At 38.9% G+C, this 13,236-nt stretch overlaps 1 pseudogene; it reads left to right on the top strand.

The window, feature by feature from the left end:
* Positions 1–12,106: 12,106 nt before the first annotated feature.
* LOC124084848 (large ribosomal subunit protein mL42-like) lies at positions 12,107–12,523 on the top strand (annotated as a pseudogene).
* The last annotated feature ends 713 nt before the right edge of the window (positions 12,524–13,236 follow it).

The following is a 13,236-nucleotide window of genomic DNA, read 5'->3' as shown; positions in this document are numbered from 1 at the left end:
GCCAGCTTTGGCAACTTAACAGGACCCTGTCTCAAAACAAAGTTCACGGGTTAGGGGTATGACTCAGTGGTAGAGTGCCCCTGGATTCAGTCCCAGTGTAGTAGGGGAAAAAAAAAAGAATTTGTGGGAGAGGCCTGGAGAGCCAGGTTAGGAAAGTAGGCAGGTGGCAGGAAGCTAGACCAAGGTCACACCCAGGACGAGCCTAATTAGAGTCCTGCTGCTACCACTTCCACAGCCCCAGAAACAGGCCTCTGCTCTCTACTCCCCTTTCTCTGGGTACAGACCTTGGGTGGAACTTCCTATGGGCTGAACTTGGGCCATCCACCTGGACATCAGCTGCTAGGGGTCCAGAAGGACATGTGTTCAGTTTTTTAAACTTCAATTGTGAAAGACCAACCTCATATCCCACCAAGATTCCCACAGTGGCTCATTCCTTGAATCTAGGAAGCTGTCAGATGCTGAATAAAGTTTCCCTGGATAAAGGATCTTCTGTGTATGTGCGCACATGAGCGCGCGCGCACACACACACACACACACACACACACTCATTGTAAAACATGAGAAATAGAGTCTGTTCTTCCTTCTTCCTTTTAGATTAACCATCAAGCATCCATGGACTGTCTTCTATGAGTCAGAAGCAGTCATGGACACAGCATATGGAAATAAGAGGCCAGTTTCTGTCTGCACAGAATGTCTAGCCTGATAAGGGAGAATTAGATACCCACAGGTGCCCTTTTAATATGGGGAGACACATGCTAGGAACTTGTATATTTTCAGGGTGGAATTGGATCAGAGGAAAGGGATGGTTAACCCTGTCTGGGTGGGAGAGGACTGAAGCTGATCTCATCTTAAAAGAGGAGCATTTTTCAGGTACCCACTAGGGAGAAAGGTACAAGGAGCTGGCTGTGTGGAACCCCATGGAAATATATGTACTCAGGACTGTCACCAGGGCATGAAATACAAGGTGGGACTCCAGTCTGGGCTGGAGAGGTAGATAAGGCCACCCCAGGCTAGAGGTAACAAAGGGAAGATGACCTGAGACAACAGGGATCGCCTAGACCCACCAAGTACTGTTCCCAACTTGCCTTCCCCTGGTCATGCAGTGGTCAACTCAAATCCTCACGTCTCCACTCAGGCTTGGTGATAGCCTCTTTGTGAAACTGACCGAGTCTTTGAACCCACAGAACTTCTAACCCTGCTGGAGCCTGGAGAAAGGAGGGAAGGAGGGACAGAAAGATGACAGAGCTTCAAGAGACCCTCATAGGACAGCATCTGCCTTTGGCTCAATAGAGATAAGACCATTTCCCACTGCCCAGTAGACACCAGAGGAACTGCTTAAGTTGAAGTGGCCATTTGGATCAGAGGCTCCAGAGTATTTTCTGAGAGGAGGACCACTTAAGTCATAGAGGTTGAACAGTAGAGGCTTCATTGTCCCAAGAGAGGACAACATCGGAATATCTGACCTTCCGCGGCCACCAGGGACCCATTGGTGTTAGCCAGTGAAGTAATCATGTCCCAAAGAGTGACCTCAAAAGGGAATCTTCCTTTTCTCTTTCCCAAGATAGGACTCAGAATAGAAAGGGCGTGAGGTGGAGAGGTCCCCTCCACCATCTCTCCAAGTTGCTGAGGTGACAGTGTTAGGCTGGGCTGCAGTTTTCAGTACTGGATTGATACTATTTGATAACTGAAGGTGGGTAAAAAGTTCTAAGCTGTCTGTAGAGGAGCTTATCTATCTGGTGGGACAGGAAAGTTTGACAAGTAGAACCAGGGAAAGGCTATTGGGGAAAAAAAATAAAAACACTTTATGGCTGATGGAGAACAATGAGGAAGGAGTTCTACACAGCACAGAATATGAACTGTTTCCTAAAAATTGCCCTTAGAATCTCCTCGTCCTCCTGGCAGCTGCTCAAGTCCCCACCTCTGCCACCTCCCCTGGTATCTTTTTCCTAGCTGCCTTTTCTTTGGCACAGCAATCTCTGGCTGCCATCAGTTCAGCCCTACCCACCGGAACCTGTCTTGCCAGGACCTGACCTCAGCAGGCTGAGTCACACCTGCATCATTCACTGTTGGGGTGCAGGTCTGCATCCTGCTTCCGGCCCCAACCCTGCTGTTAGCTCTATCAGGTTCCCTGGGCCAGGAGAGGACTCGGCTTTCTCTCTCCCTCCTTCCAAATTAGATTCCCCAGCAGCAAGAAATCAGGCTTCCTGGAGAGATGTAAGTTTGCTTATGAATTTGACCATGACTTTTGCTCAGTGAAGAGCAGCTTTTCTGCCTTTCCAAACCATACTCAGCTGTGCCCTTGAATGAACTGGGGCAGAAGTCCTTAGGTCCTGACCAAATGTGCTGTTCCCATCTTGCCTTCTTCCCCTGACCATGCAGTGGTCAACTCAGATCCTCACGTCTCCACTCAGCTGTAGGGCCTCTCCAGGGCTGGTAGGCATTCTGCCACCGAGCTGGTCTTTGTGGCTTTGTGCCCACAGTAATTACTAGGGCTGGGCTATGCACATCCTCTTTACCTCCTCTACTTCCAGTCTGCAGGACCTGCCACCCCTGCAGCAGCTGGAGAGGCGTCTAACCACAGGCTGGACGTGTGTGATTGCAGGTGTCTGCTTGACCGCTGGTCCCTCCATGGCCCCTCTGCTCTCCAGAGGCCAGACAGGGATTCAAAACATGTCCAGGCATGTCTGACACTGATCTCTCCACCATGAATTTCCCAATATCTGCAGCACTTATGCATTGATACAAGTTGATTCTGTAAAAATATTGATTTCTAGCCTGTACCACTGGTAGACTCCCTTAGCCTCTCTCACTCTAGCTTACATAAAGCCACATAAAAGTGGTCTGCATTTCACACAGATAGGCCCTCAAACTCCATACCTCATGGTTCTAATTTTGATTTTGTAACAGACGCCATCGTTTCTCTCTTTTTGAAGGTGATTTTCTAAGGATCACACAGCTCTGTTGGGTTAACCTCTGCTCCTTTGCCTGGTAGGCATCACGAAATCTCACTCTTGGCACAGTTCTAAGGGAGTACCTTACTGAAGAATAGCTCAGGTCAAAACCCAGATGAATTCACTAAATAAGATCCAAATGTTCCAGACTGCTTTGCAGACTGTTGCCATGGTATCCCATCCAAACAAACAATCCCACCTTAAAAGAAAAATATCGATCAGCAATGGAGATCCTTACTGAAGTTTTCTTTTAGACCCAGAAGAGAGAATCATATAGCACACCATACAAAAAACATCTCCTCAAATCTCCTCTAAACAAGTCTTGCTATGCCCAGACTTTGATTTTGCATCATTTCTTTACCATGGGGGCTCTAAATGTAAAACTCTCCAGTATTTCCTCCAATTCAATGTGCTGCTGTGCTTTTGTCTCTGCCTCTTTCTCTTTCCCTCTGTCTAGTGTTAAATTCCTTTAGCATTTCATCATACCTACTTCTTGGGTCAACAAAACCATCTTTGGGGAGGCTCAGCCTCCTTAGAAGGACCAAAGAGACAATTTTTTTTTCTGCAGTGTTTTTTTTTTATAACTTTAAAAATTTTGAGATAAATGCAGATTCACATGTGATTGTAAGAATTACCCCATGTATATTTCCCTAGCTTCCCCAATGGTAGCATCTCACCAAACTATAGTACAGTTTCACAACCTTATTATAGTTATTGTCATTGATACATTTAAGATACAGAACATTTCCATCACCATAAAGATGCCTCATATTGTTCTTTTGTAGCCACACCTACTTCCCTCTCTACTACCCTCTTTACCTGCTGGCAACTCCTAATCTAACCTTCATTTTTATAAGTGTGTCACTTCAAGACTGTTAGATAAATGGAATCACATAGTAGGTAAGCTTTAAGAATTTTTTTTCACTTAGCAAAATTCTCTGGATTCATTCAGGTTTGTGCATGTAGCTGTATTAATAATTATTTTTCATGGCTGAGAGTATTCCATGGAAACACATATTACACTGGTTTAAGCATGCTCCCTTGAAAAGTATCTGGGTTTTTTTTTTTTCCAGTTTGGAGCTATTATGAGTAAAACTGCTGTAAGTATTTGTACATTGGTGTTCATGTGAACCTAAGATGTCATTTCTCTGGAATGAATACCCAGGTATACAATTGATGAATCATATGGTAGTTGCATGTTTAATTTCTTAAGAAAATACCAAATATTTTTCCAGAGTGGCTATAACATTTTCCATTCCCATCAGTGACGTAGGAGTGATCCAGTTTCTAAACATTCTTATTAGCATTTTGTGATGTCATCATTCTTATTTTAGCCACGTTGACAGGTATTATGGTAACATTTCATTGTGGTTTTCATTTGAATTTCCTAATAGCTAATGATACTAAATATTTTTTCATGGACTTGTCATCTTTATACCCTCTTCAGTAAAATGTTTCTCCATGCCTTTTGTGCATTTTCTAATTGGATTTTTTTTTCTTTCTTACCTTTGAATTTTGACTGTTCTTTATAGAGTCTAAATAGTAGTCCTTTCTCACATATATGGCTTGGAAATATTTTCTACAACCCTGTCTCTTGTCTTTTCATCCACTTAACAGAGTCTTTCATCAAGTAAACATTTTTTAGTTTGATGAAGTCCAATTTATGAGTTTTTCCTTTGTGGATCATGATTGTGGGGGTCAAGTTCAAAAACTCTCTGCCTAGTCCTAGATATCAAGCATTTTTTCCTGTGCCTTTTTATAAACAATATTTATAGTTTTACATTTTACATTTAACCATGATCCACTATTGAATTAATTTTTATGTAAGATGTGACTGAGGTAGAGGTTCATGCCTATCATGTCCCAATGTCCCAACACCATTTGTTGAAAAGCTCTTTTTGCCCTATTAAATGGCTGGTGCATTTTTGTTAAAAATTAGTTGTAATCACATGAGACTGTTTCTGGGTTCTCTGTTCTGTTTCACTGATCTGTTTGTTCGTCTTTTTGCCAATACCAGATGTCTTGAATACAGTAGCTGTATAATGAATCTTGAAATTGGGTGACGAATTTCTCCCACTTTATTCTTTTTCACAATTGCTGGAGCTATTCTAGTTCCTTTGCCTGACCTTATAAATTTTAGAATAATTTTGTCAGTATTTTTTAAAGTCCAGCTGAAATTTTGGTAGAAATAAACCTATGCATGTGTTTGTAGACAACTGATATGTTTATTATGTTGAGTCTTCCAATCCATAAACACATTCTCTCTCTCCTACTATTTACATTTCATTTTCTTTTATCAGTCTAGGTGTATATTTATCTTTTTCAGAAATTAAAAATAATACTATATTTTAAATTTCAATAGCCATGGATTTATTGCTAGAATATAGAAATATAATTTTTGTGTATTCATCTGGTATGCTGTAACCTTGTTGAATTAACTAGTTGTAGGATAATTTTTTTTAAAGTTTGTGAGATTTTTCCATTTTGACAATCATGTCTTCTGTAAATAGGTGCCATTATATTTTTTCCTTTCCAATATTTTATTTCTCCCCCTCCCCCCTCTCCAGTCTAATACTGACTAGAACTTCTAGGAATCAGTGAAGGTCCTCGTCTTGGTCTCATTATTAGGGAGAAACATTTATTCTTTCTTCATTAGGTATGATGTTAGCTGTCGAATTTTCACAGATGCTCTTTATCAAATTGAGGGCATTCCCTTCTAGTCTCTTTTGTTTTTATTCTAAGTTGAGGATTATCAAATGATTATGTGATTTTTCTTCTTTAGCTTGTTAATATGATAGAACATTTTTTGATTTTGAATATCGAACTAGCCTTTGTTGTATTCCTAGAATAAACCCCACTTGGTCATGGGGTATAATTATTTTTGTAGATTGCTGAATTCCATTTGCTAATACTTTGTTAAGGATTTTTGTATTTATTTTCATGAGGAATATTGCTTTGTAGTCTTCGTTATTTATACTGTTTTCTTTTTCAGGTTTTGGTATCAGAGTAATATTAACTTCAAAAAATGAGTTGGGAAATGTTTCCTCCTCTCTACTTTCTGGAAAAGACTGTGTAGAATTGGTGTCATTCTTACTAAATAGTGTATAGAATTCTCCAGTAAAATCATGTGGGCCTGGAGATTCTTTCTTTGAGAGCTTTAAAATTATGGATTCATGGTAGGGAAAAGACTATTAAATCTGTTTTGTATTGGATAAGTAATTTGTGCTTGAGGAAATGGTTCATTTTCTCTAACTTGTAAAATTTATGTGTGTAGAGTAATTTGTACTATGTATTTTTGACGTCTGCAGGGTCTATAGTGACTGCACTTGTTTTATTCCTGATATTGATAATTTGTGACTTCTCTCTTTTGTATTTGTTAGTCTCTTAGAAGTTTGTCAATATTACTGAACTTTTCAAAGAATCAGCTCTTTTTCTCATTGATATTATTGTTTTCCACTTTATTGATTTATGTTCTTATCTTTACTAATTCCTTCATTCTATCTCCTATATGTATAATTTGAGCTTCTTATTATAAGTTATTGATGGTGGAGCTTAGGATTTTTTGAGATTTTCCTTTTTTTTGGGGGGAGGGTCCAGTTCTATGCATTTAGTACAATAAATTCTCTCCTTAGTACCGCTCTAGCTACATACTACAAATGTGATGCTGTCTTTTCATTTCTATGTACTTTAAAATTTTCCCTTGGGACTGACTCTGATTCATGGATTATTTAGAAGTGTGTTTTTTAATTTCCACATGTTTGGAGGTTTTTCCTATTATCTTTCTGCTATCAGTTTATGGCTTGATTCACTGTGTTCGGAGAACACATATTGTGTGAATTCACTTCATTTACATCTGTGTTAAGGTTTGTGGTCCAGGATAGGGTCTATCTTGGAATAAGATCTGTGGCACCTGAAAAGAAAATGTATTCTGCTGTCTGGGAGTAGAGTATTTTATAAATGTTGATTAGATTCGTATATGCATGTGTGTATACATGTGCATGTGTGGTACTAGGGATTGAACCCAGGGGCATTCTAGCACTGAACTACAACTCCCTCCCCCACCCTAGGGTGGACTCAAACTTTCCTGTTTTGAAGGGATGTCCACTCTCACACTTCTATTCAATATAGTTCCTGAAACTATAGCCAGAGCAATCAGGCAAGAGAAGGAAATTAAAGGGATGAAAAAGAAGTCAAACATCTCTGTTTGCTGTTAACGTGATCCTATTTCTAGAAGACACACAAAAATTTCCACCACAAGACTTCTAGCGTAAATACTTTCAGCAAAGCAACAAGATAAAAGATCAATACTCATAAATCAACAGTTTTCCTGTACACCAACAGCGATTCATCTGAAAAAGAAATCAAGAAAACCATCCCTTTCACAATAACCTCATAAAAATTAAAATACTTGGGAATCAAACCAAGGAGGTAAAAGAACTATACAATGAAAACTACAGAACACTGAAGAAAGAAATTGAAGAAGGCCTCAGAAGATGGAAAGACCTCCCACATTCTCAGATAAGCAGAATTAATATTGCCAAAATGCTACCATTTTGGCTAGACTACTAAAAGCAATACACAGATTGAATTTAATCTCCATCAAAATACCAATTAACAGACCTTAAATTCATTTGGAATAATAAGAGAACCAGAATAGCTAAAGCAATCCCGAGCAAGAAGAACAATGCAGAAGGCTTCATGATACCTGAGCTCAAATTATATTACAGAGCTATAGTAACAAAAATGCATGGTACCCTATCAAAATAGACATGAAGATAAATGGAATAGAAGACACAGAGACAAATCCTCATGCTAACAGCCATCTGATACTTGACAAAGTTGTCAAAAATACATGTTGAAGAAAAGACAGCCTTTTTAACAAATTGTTCTGGGAAAACTACATATTCATATATAGAAGAATGAAATTAGGTCTCTGTCTCTCACCCTGCATAGAAGGCAAATCAAAATGGACCAAAGACTCAGGAATCAGACCAGAAACCTTGCAACTGCTAGAATAAAACAAAAGATCAACATTCCATTATATACGTGAGGGCACCAACTTTTTCAACAAGACCCCTAAAGCTCGAGAAATAAAATCAAGAGTCAATAAGTTGAATGACATCAAATTTAAAAGCTTCTGCACATCAAAGGAAACAATTAAGAGGAGGAAGAGATGAAATCTCAGTGTAATTTTGATTTGCATCTCCCTGACTGCTAACAATGTTGAACATTTTTTCATATATTTTTTGGCCATTTGTATTTCTTCTTTTGAAAAGTGTCTTTTAAATTCATTTGCTCAATTATTAATTGGGTTATTAAGTTTTGATATTAAGTTTTTTGAGTTCTTTAATATATTCTAGATACTGATCCTTTGTCAGAAGAGTAGCTAGCAAGATTTTCTTCCATTCTGTGGATTCTGTCTTCACATTCCTAATTGCTTCATTTGCTGTGAAGAAGCCTTTAACTTATGACATCCTACTTATTGATTCTTGGCATTATTTCCTGAGCTTTAGAGGTCCTATTAAGAAAGTTGTTGCCTGTGCCCATATCTGGAGTCCTTGACCCTATTTTCTTCTGGGGGTTGCATAATTTCTGGTCTAATTCCTAGGCCTTTGATCTATTTTGAGTTGATATTTGTGCAGGGTGAGAGACAAGTGTCTAGTTTCATTCTTCTGCACACAGCAGTCAGAATGGCAGTCATCAAGAATACTAACAATAATTAGCAAGGATGGTGGAATGTGACGGACATAATTATCCAAAGTACATGTATGAAGACACGAATTGGTGTCAACATACTTTTATATACAACCAGAGATATGAAAAGTTGTCCTGTATATGTGTAATAAGAATAGTAATTGATTCTACTTGTCATTTATTTTTTTTAAATATCAATAAAAATTTTTAAAAAATACTAACGATAATAAATGCTGGAGAAGATGTGTAGAAAAAAGAATACTCTTACACTGTTGGTGGAAACCAATATAAGCAAAAGACTAAGTACACATAAGAGAAAACATATGACCTTTAAGAGTCTTCTTGTATACGTTTCACACATAACGGTCAGGGTGTTTAGCTGAAATTGAAAGAAATAAGGAAAAGTATGTCTAGACTATTTTACCAGAAGCTGGAGCCAAACAAGGAAAAGAAGGTGGTAGGGGAGGTGACAGGATATCATAAAGAGACCGTGAAGATCAGTGGAGTAGAAGGAGAGTGAGAGGGAGGGAAGGAGGAAGGAAAGGGGCAAGAAGTATGGAATGGATTTAACCAAATTGTGTTATATATGTACATAAATGTATCAAAGGGAATTTCCCCTTGATGTATACATAGAAAGTAACAATGAAAAATAAATAAAGGCGTGAAAGGCAGGTGAGTAGAAGAGAGGAGAGAGAGTGGGGGGAAGGAAGAGAGGAGGAAAAGGGGGTGGGAATGGGGACTACAATAAAATCCCTTGCCTGTATGATTTTGTCAAAATTAACCCAGATTCTATGTATAATTATAATGCTCTAAAAAAATAACTTGCTGTCTTCTTGCTGTCTTCCTGCCTCAGTCTCCTAAGAACCTGAGAGTACAGGTGTGCACCATGATGCCTGACATTTAGATTCTTTGGGTTGATGGTTTTGTTGAGTTCTTATATATGCATACTGCTTTTCCATCGAGTTTTATAAAAGTTTGAGTGGGATGGTCTGGAAGTATCCAACTATAACTATGAATTTGTCTATTTCTCCTTTCAGTTCTGTTTTTTGCTTCACATATTTTGTAGCTCTCTTATTTGGTGCAAACATCTTTAGGATTGCTATGTATTCTTGATAGATTTGCCCTTTTATCACTATAGAATTCCCTTCCTGTCTCTGGTGGATTTGTTTGCTTTTGTGTCTACTTTCCTGATATTAATGTAGCCACTTTTATTTTTATCTTGATGTTGCAAGATATATCTTTTCCCATTCTTTTACTTTCAACATACCTATGTTGTCATATTTGAAATAATTTTCCTCTTGATGTTATTTATATTTTTAAATTCACTTGGAAAATCTCTTCCATTTAATTAGTGTATTTAAACCCTTTAATGTGACTGTTGATATGGTAGGGCTTAAGTTTGCCATTTTATTTTTTGTTTTTGTTTTTGCTTTTTCTTGCCTCCTTTTGAGTTACTTGAAACATTTTTTCAGAGCTCCATTTTGACCTATCTATAGTTTTTAAAATGTGGGTCGTATAGTGGGTTATTTTTAGGGGTGTGGAGGTGTGATTGTTTTTATCCATCTATCTACCTACCTTCTCTTCTTTCCCCTTTGTCTAATCCACTGAATTTCTATTCTTCCCCGCTCACCCCCTTATTGTGGGTTAGCATCATATCAGAGAAAACATTTGACCTTTGGTTTTGAGGAATTGGCTTATTTCACTTAGCATGAGTCTCCAGATCCATGCATTTACTGGCAAATGTCATAAAATCATTCTTCTTTATGGATGAGCAATATTCTGTTGTGTATATATACCACAAGATTTTTTATCTATTTGTCTGTTGAAGGGTACCTAGATTGGCCCCGTAGCTTAGCTATTGTAAATTGTAAAGCATTAAATAGTTTTCTGAATGCAGAAAAGGAGTCCGGGACAGTCAAGTTTTATGGCTTGGGAGTTAATATGGTGTCTGTATCATAAGATTGGGAACACAGGAGGAGACATAGCTACGGTAAAAAGAAGGATGAAAGCTGTGCTGTTTCAGACACCTTGATGTAGATGCCTGTCGAGCAGTTTAGACACTCATATGAAGAAGTGCTGGGAACAGATGAGGAGTGGTTCAGTTTGTTTGAATGTCCTCAGCATAACATAGTAGTAAAACCATGAAAGAGAGAGAGAGATCACAATGGTGATCTAGGGAGGAGCATGGGCCAAGGAGGGGAACTTAAGAGGAGCAATTAGAAGCAGGAGAGGAGGTTGTCTTAGAAACAGTGGAAAATAGACTGTAAAGACAGAAGTGATCATTGTAATCCAGAAGAAAAAGATCATCATAAGATGAAGACTATAGAGCTCCTAGCTTTACCTTTCAAAAAGCCTAGTAACTTTTTCCAGAGTAGATACAGTATAGTGCCAGGCAGGAACTTGAAGTGGGAGGGGAGAAAGTGCAGAGAGCTAGTGTAGACCTGCTTCCTAAAGCTTGGCACCCAGAGAAGGGCTAGGAATGAAGCCAGACCAAGCAGTTCTCTCCCCGGCCAGCCCTCTCTTTGAAGATGGGAGAGATTCCGCATGCTTTTATATGCTGAAGGGAGAGAGCCAGCAGGGAGGAGCAGTTTGAAGACATGGGACAGAGAGGGGCTAACTGGTAGACCAAGAAACAAGGGGCAAACCACAGTTAGGAAAGTAGGGGAAGGTTTGGCTTTGAGGCCAAGTCCAGGCAGCTGGTCCTCCAGGTCTGGAGAGAGACAGGTAAGGATGGGGAGTGAGGTCAGGTACGTAAACCTCTGGGTGGGGAACAGGAAGGGGAAGTAGATTACAGATGCCCACTCCAATTATCTTGCTAATATGGATAATAGGTACTCTGCTGGGGTAACAGCTAGGTAACAGGTGAGGAGGGAAATTGGAGAGAGTGTAATGACTTAGAAATAGAGAAGGTGCTGATTATAAACAAAGTGAAGGGATGTCCATTCCATCTGACAACTCAGCTCAAATTGGATGCATGGAAGTTGCAGTACCAGCCCCATCATTAAGAATGGAGGTAGGATGGGCGCTGTGGCACACTCCTGTAATATCAGCAGCTGGGGAGGCTGAGGCAGGAGGATCACGAATTCAAAGCCAGCCTCAGCAAAACTGAGGTGCTAAGCAACTCAGTAAGACTCTGTCTCTAAATAAAATACAAACTAGGGCTGGGGATGTGGCTCAGTGGTCAAGTGCCCCTGAGTTCAATCCCCAGGACCCCCCCCCCAAAAAAAAAAGAGAACTGAGGTGGTCAGACTTTGTCTGTCTTGAAGGAGGCTAGCATGTGGCCACATGCTTCTTGTAGTGCCCTGCTAGTGTCCTTATGGACATCTGGCTGGAGCTGATTGACCTTGCAGTTCTGGAGACTCTTCCAGAAATAAAAATTGGTGTGCCTAGAAGCAGATTTTAAAGGCAGTTTCTCTTCAAAATATCTTTCATCATATACTTGATAATCATCCAATGACACCATGGCAGCATTAAAATGGGTGATATCAAGAGAACTATCTTGAAGCCTTTATTTCCAGTCCGAAACAGAGTTTTATCTTGTGTTTGTCATAAATGTACATATTCTTCTCTTCCAGATGATTATATTTGCAAAGTAGAGCTTGCTTTGATCACTCATGGCAGGATGATCACATGCTACCACCCTTCCGTGGATATTCCATGTGGACACGCAAAACCTATCACTCAACCAGATCCTGTGCACAATAATGAAGAAACACATGATCAAGTGCTGAAAACCAAAATAGAATGAAAGGATGAGCACCTTAAGCAAGGACCCATGATAAAAACTTAGCAAAAACTACTTAACTACTAAGTGTCATTATTATCCTCATGGACAATATCACAGATGTAAGAAACTGAATCTTCCAAAATATGAATGATATTGAGATTCTTGGGAGAATCAAAGAGAAATGTTATCCTGTGTCTTATTTGCCACTTGAGAAAATGCAATCTGGTATATTCACTGTTATGTGATAAAATAATAATAAAATGTCTTTTCATATATTAGAATATGTATTTCTTTATCATTTCTGGATTTTGACATTCTTTGATTCAAAGTAACCTATCTCATCTTTTCTTTTTGGGTATATTAAAGTCTACCATTTATTTTTATGTGTCTGAGTATTTTTATGTCACCTAAACATTATTATTAATATAAAGACGATTAATAAAATGTGCATGTTTCTTAAGAAAAAAACAAAAGAGCTGAGATGTTTTTCCAACTGAATTCATGAGTCAGTCTCAACCATATTTTAATTTGCAATATGTGAGCCAGAACAGATATAAGTTCTTGGCAAAAGAAAGAAATGAATAGACATTTTGGTGATGGTTTTTCAATGCAGAGAAAAAAATGTTCATGTGAGATTTGATTTGTAAGTCATGCGTTTGCAAATACCACTGGTACGAGGCTTGTATGGTTTGCGTTGTGTAATTATGATAAAAAAAATTAAAACAAAGGAATTCCATGAATGGCCTATATTTCACTGTTTGGGCACAAAATCAACTGAGGTCGGGTAATAACAAGCAGCCCTACTGCCATCTAATCATCTCTTACACTGCCAGGACAATGCTCCTCTTTATGCCACATGGAAGT

Source organism: Marmota monax, unplaced genomic scaffold (genome assembly GCF_021218885.2).
Source record: "Marmota monax isolate L192 unplaced genomic scaffold, Marmota_monax_Labrador192_F-V1.1 WCK01_AAM20220418_F8-fsc00106, whole genome shotgun sequence".
NCBI lineage: Eukaryota > Metazoa > Chordata > Mammalia > Rodentia > Sciuridae > Marmota > Marmota monax.
This window is presented reverse-complemented; position numbering and strand designations above follow the sequence as displayed.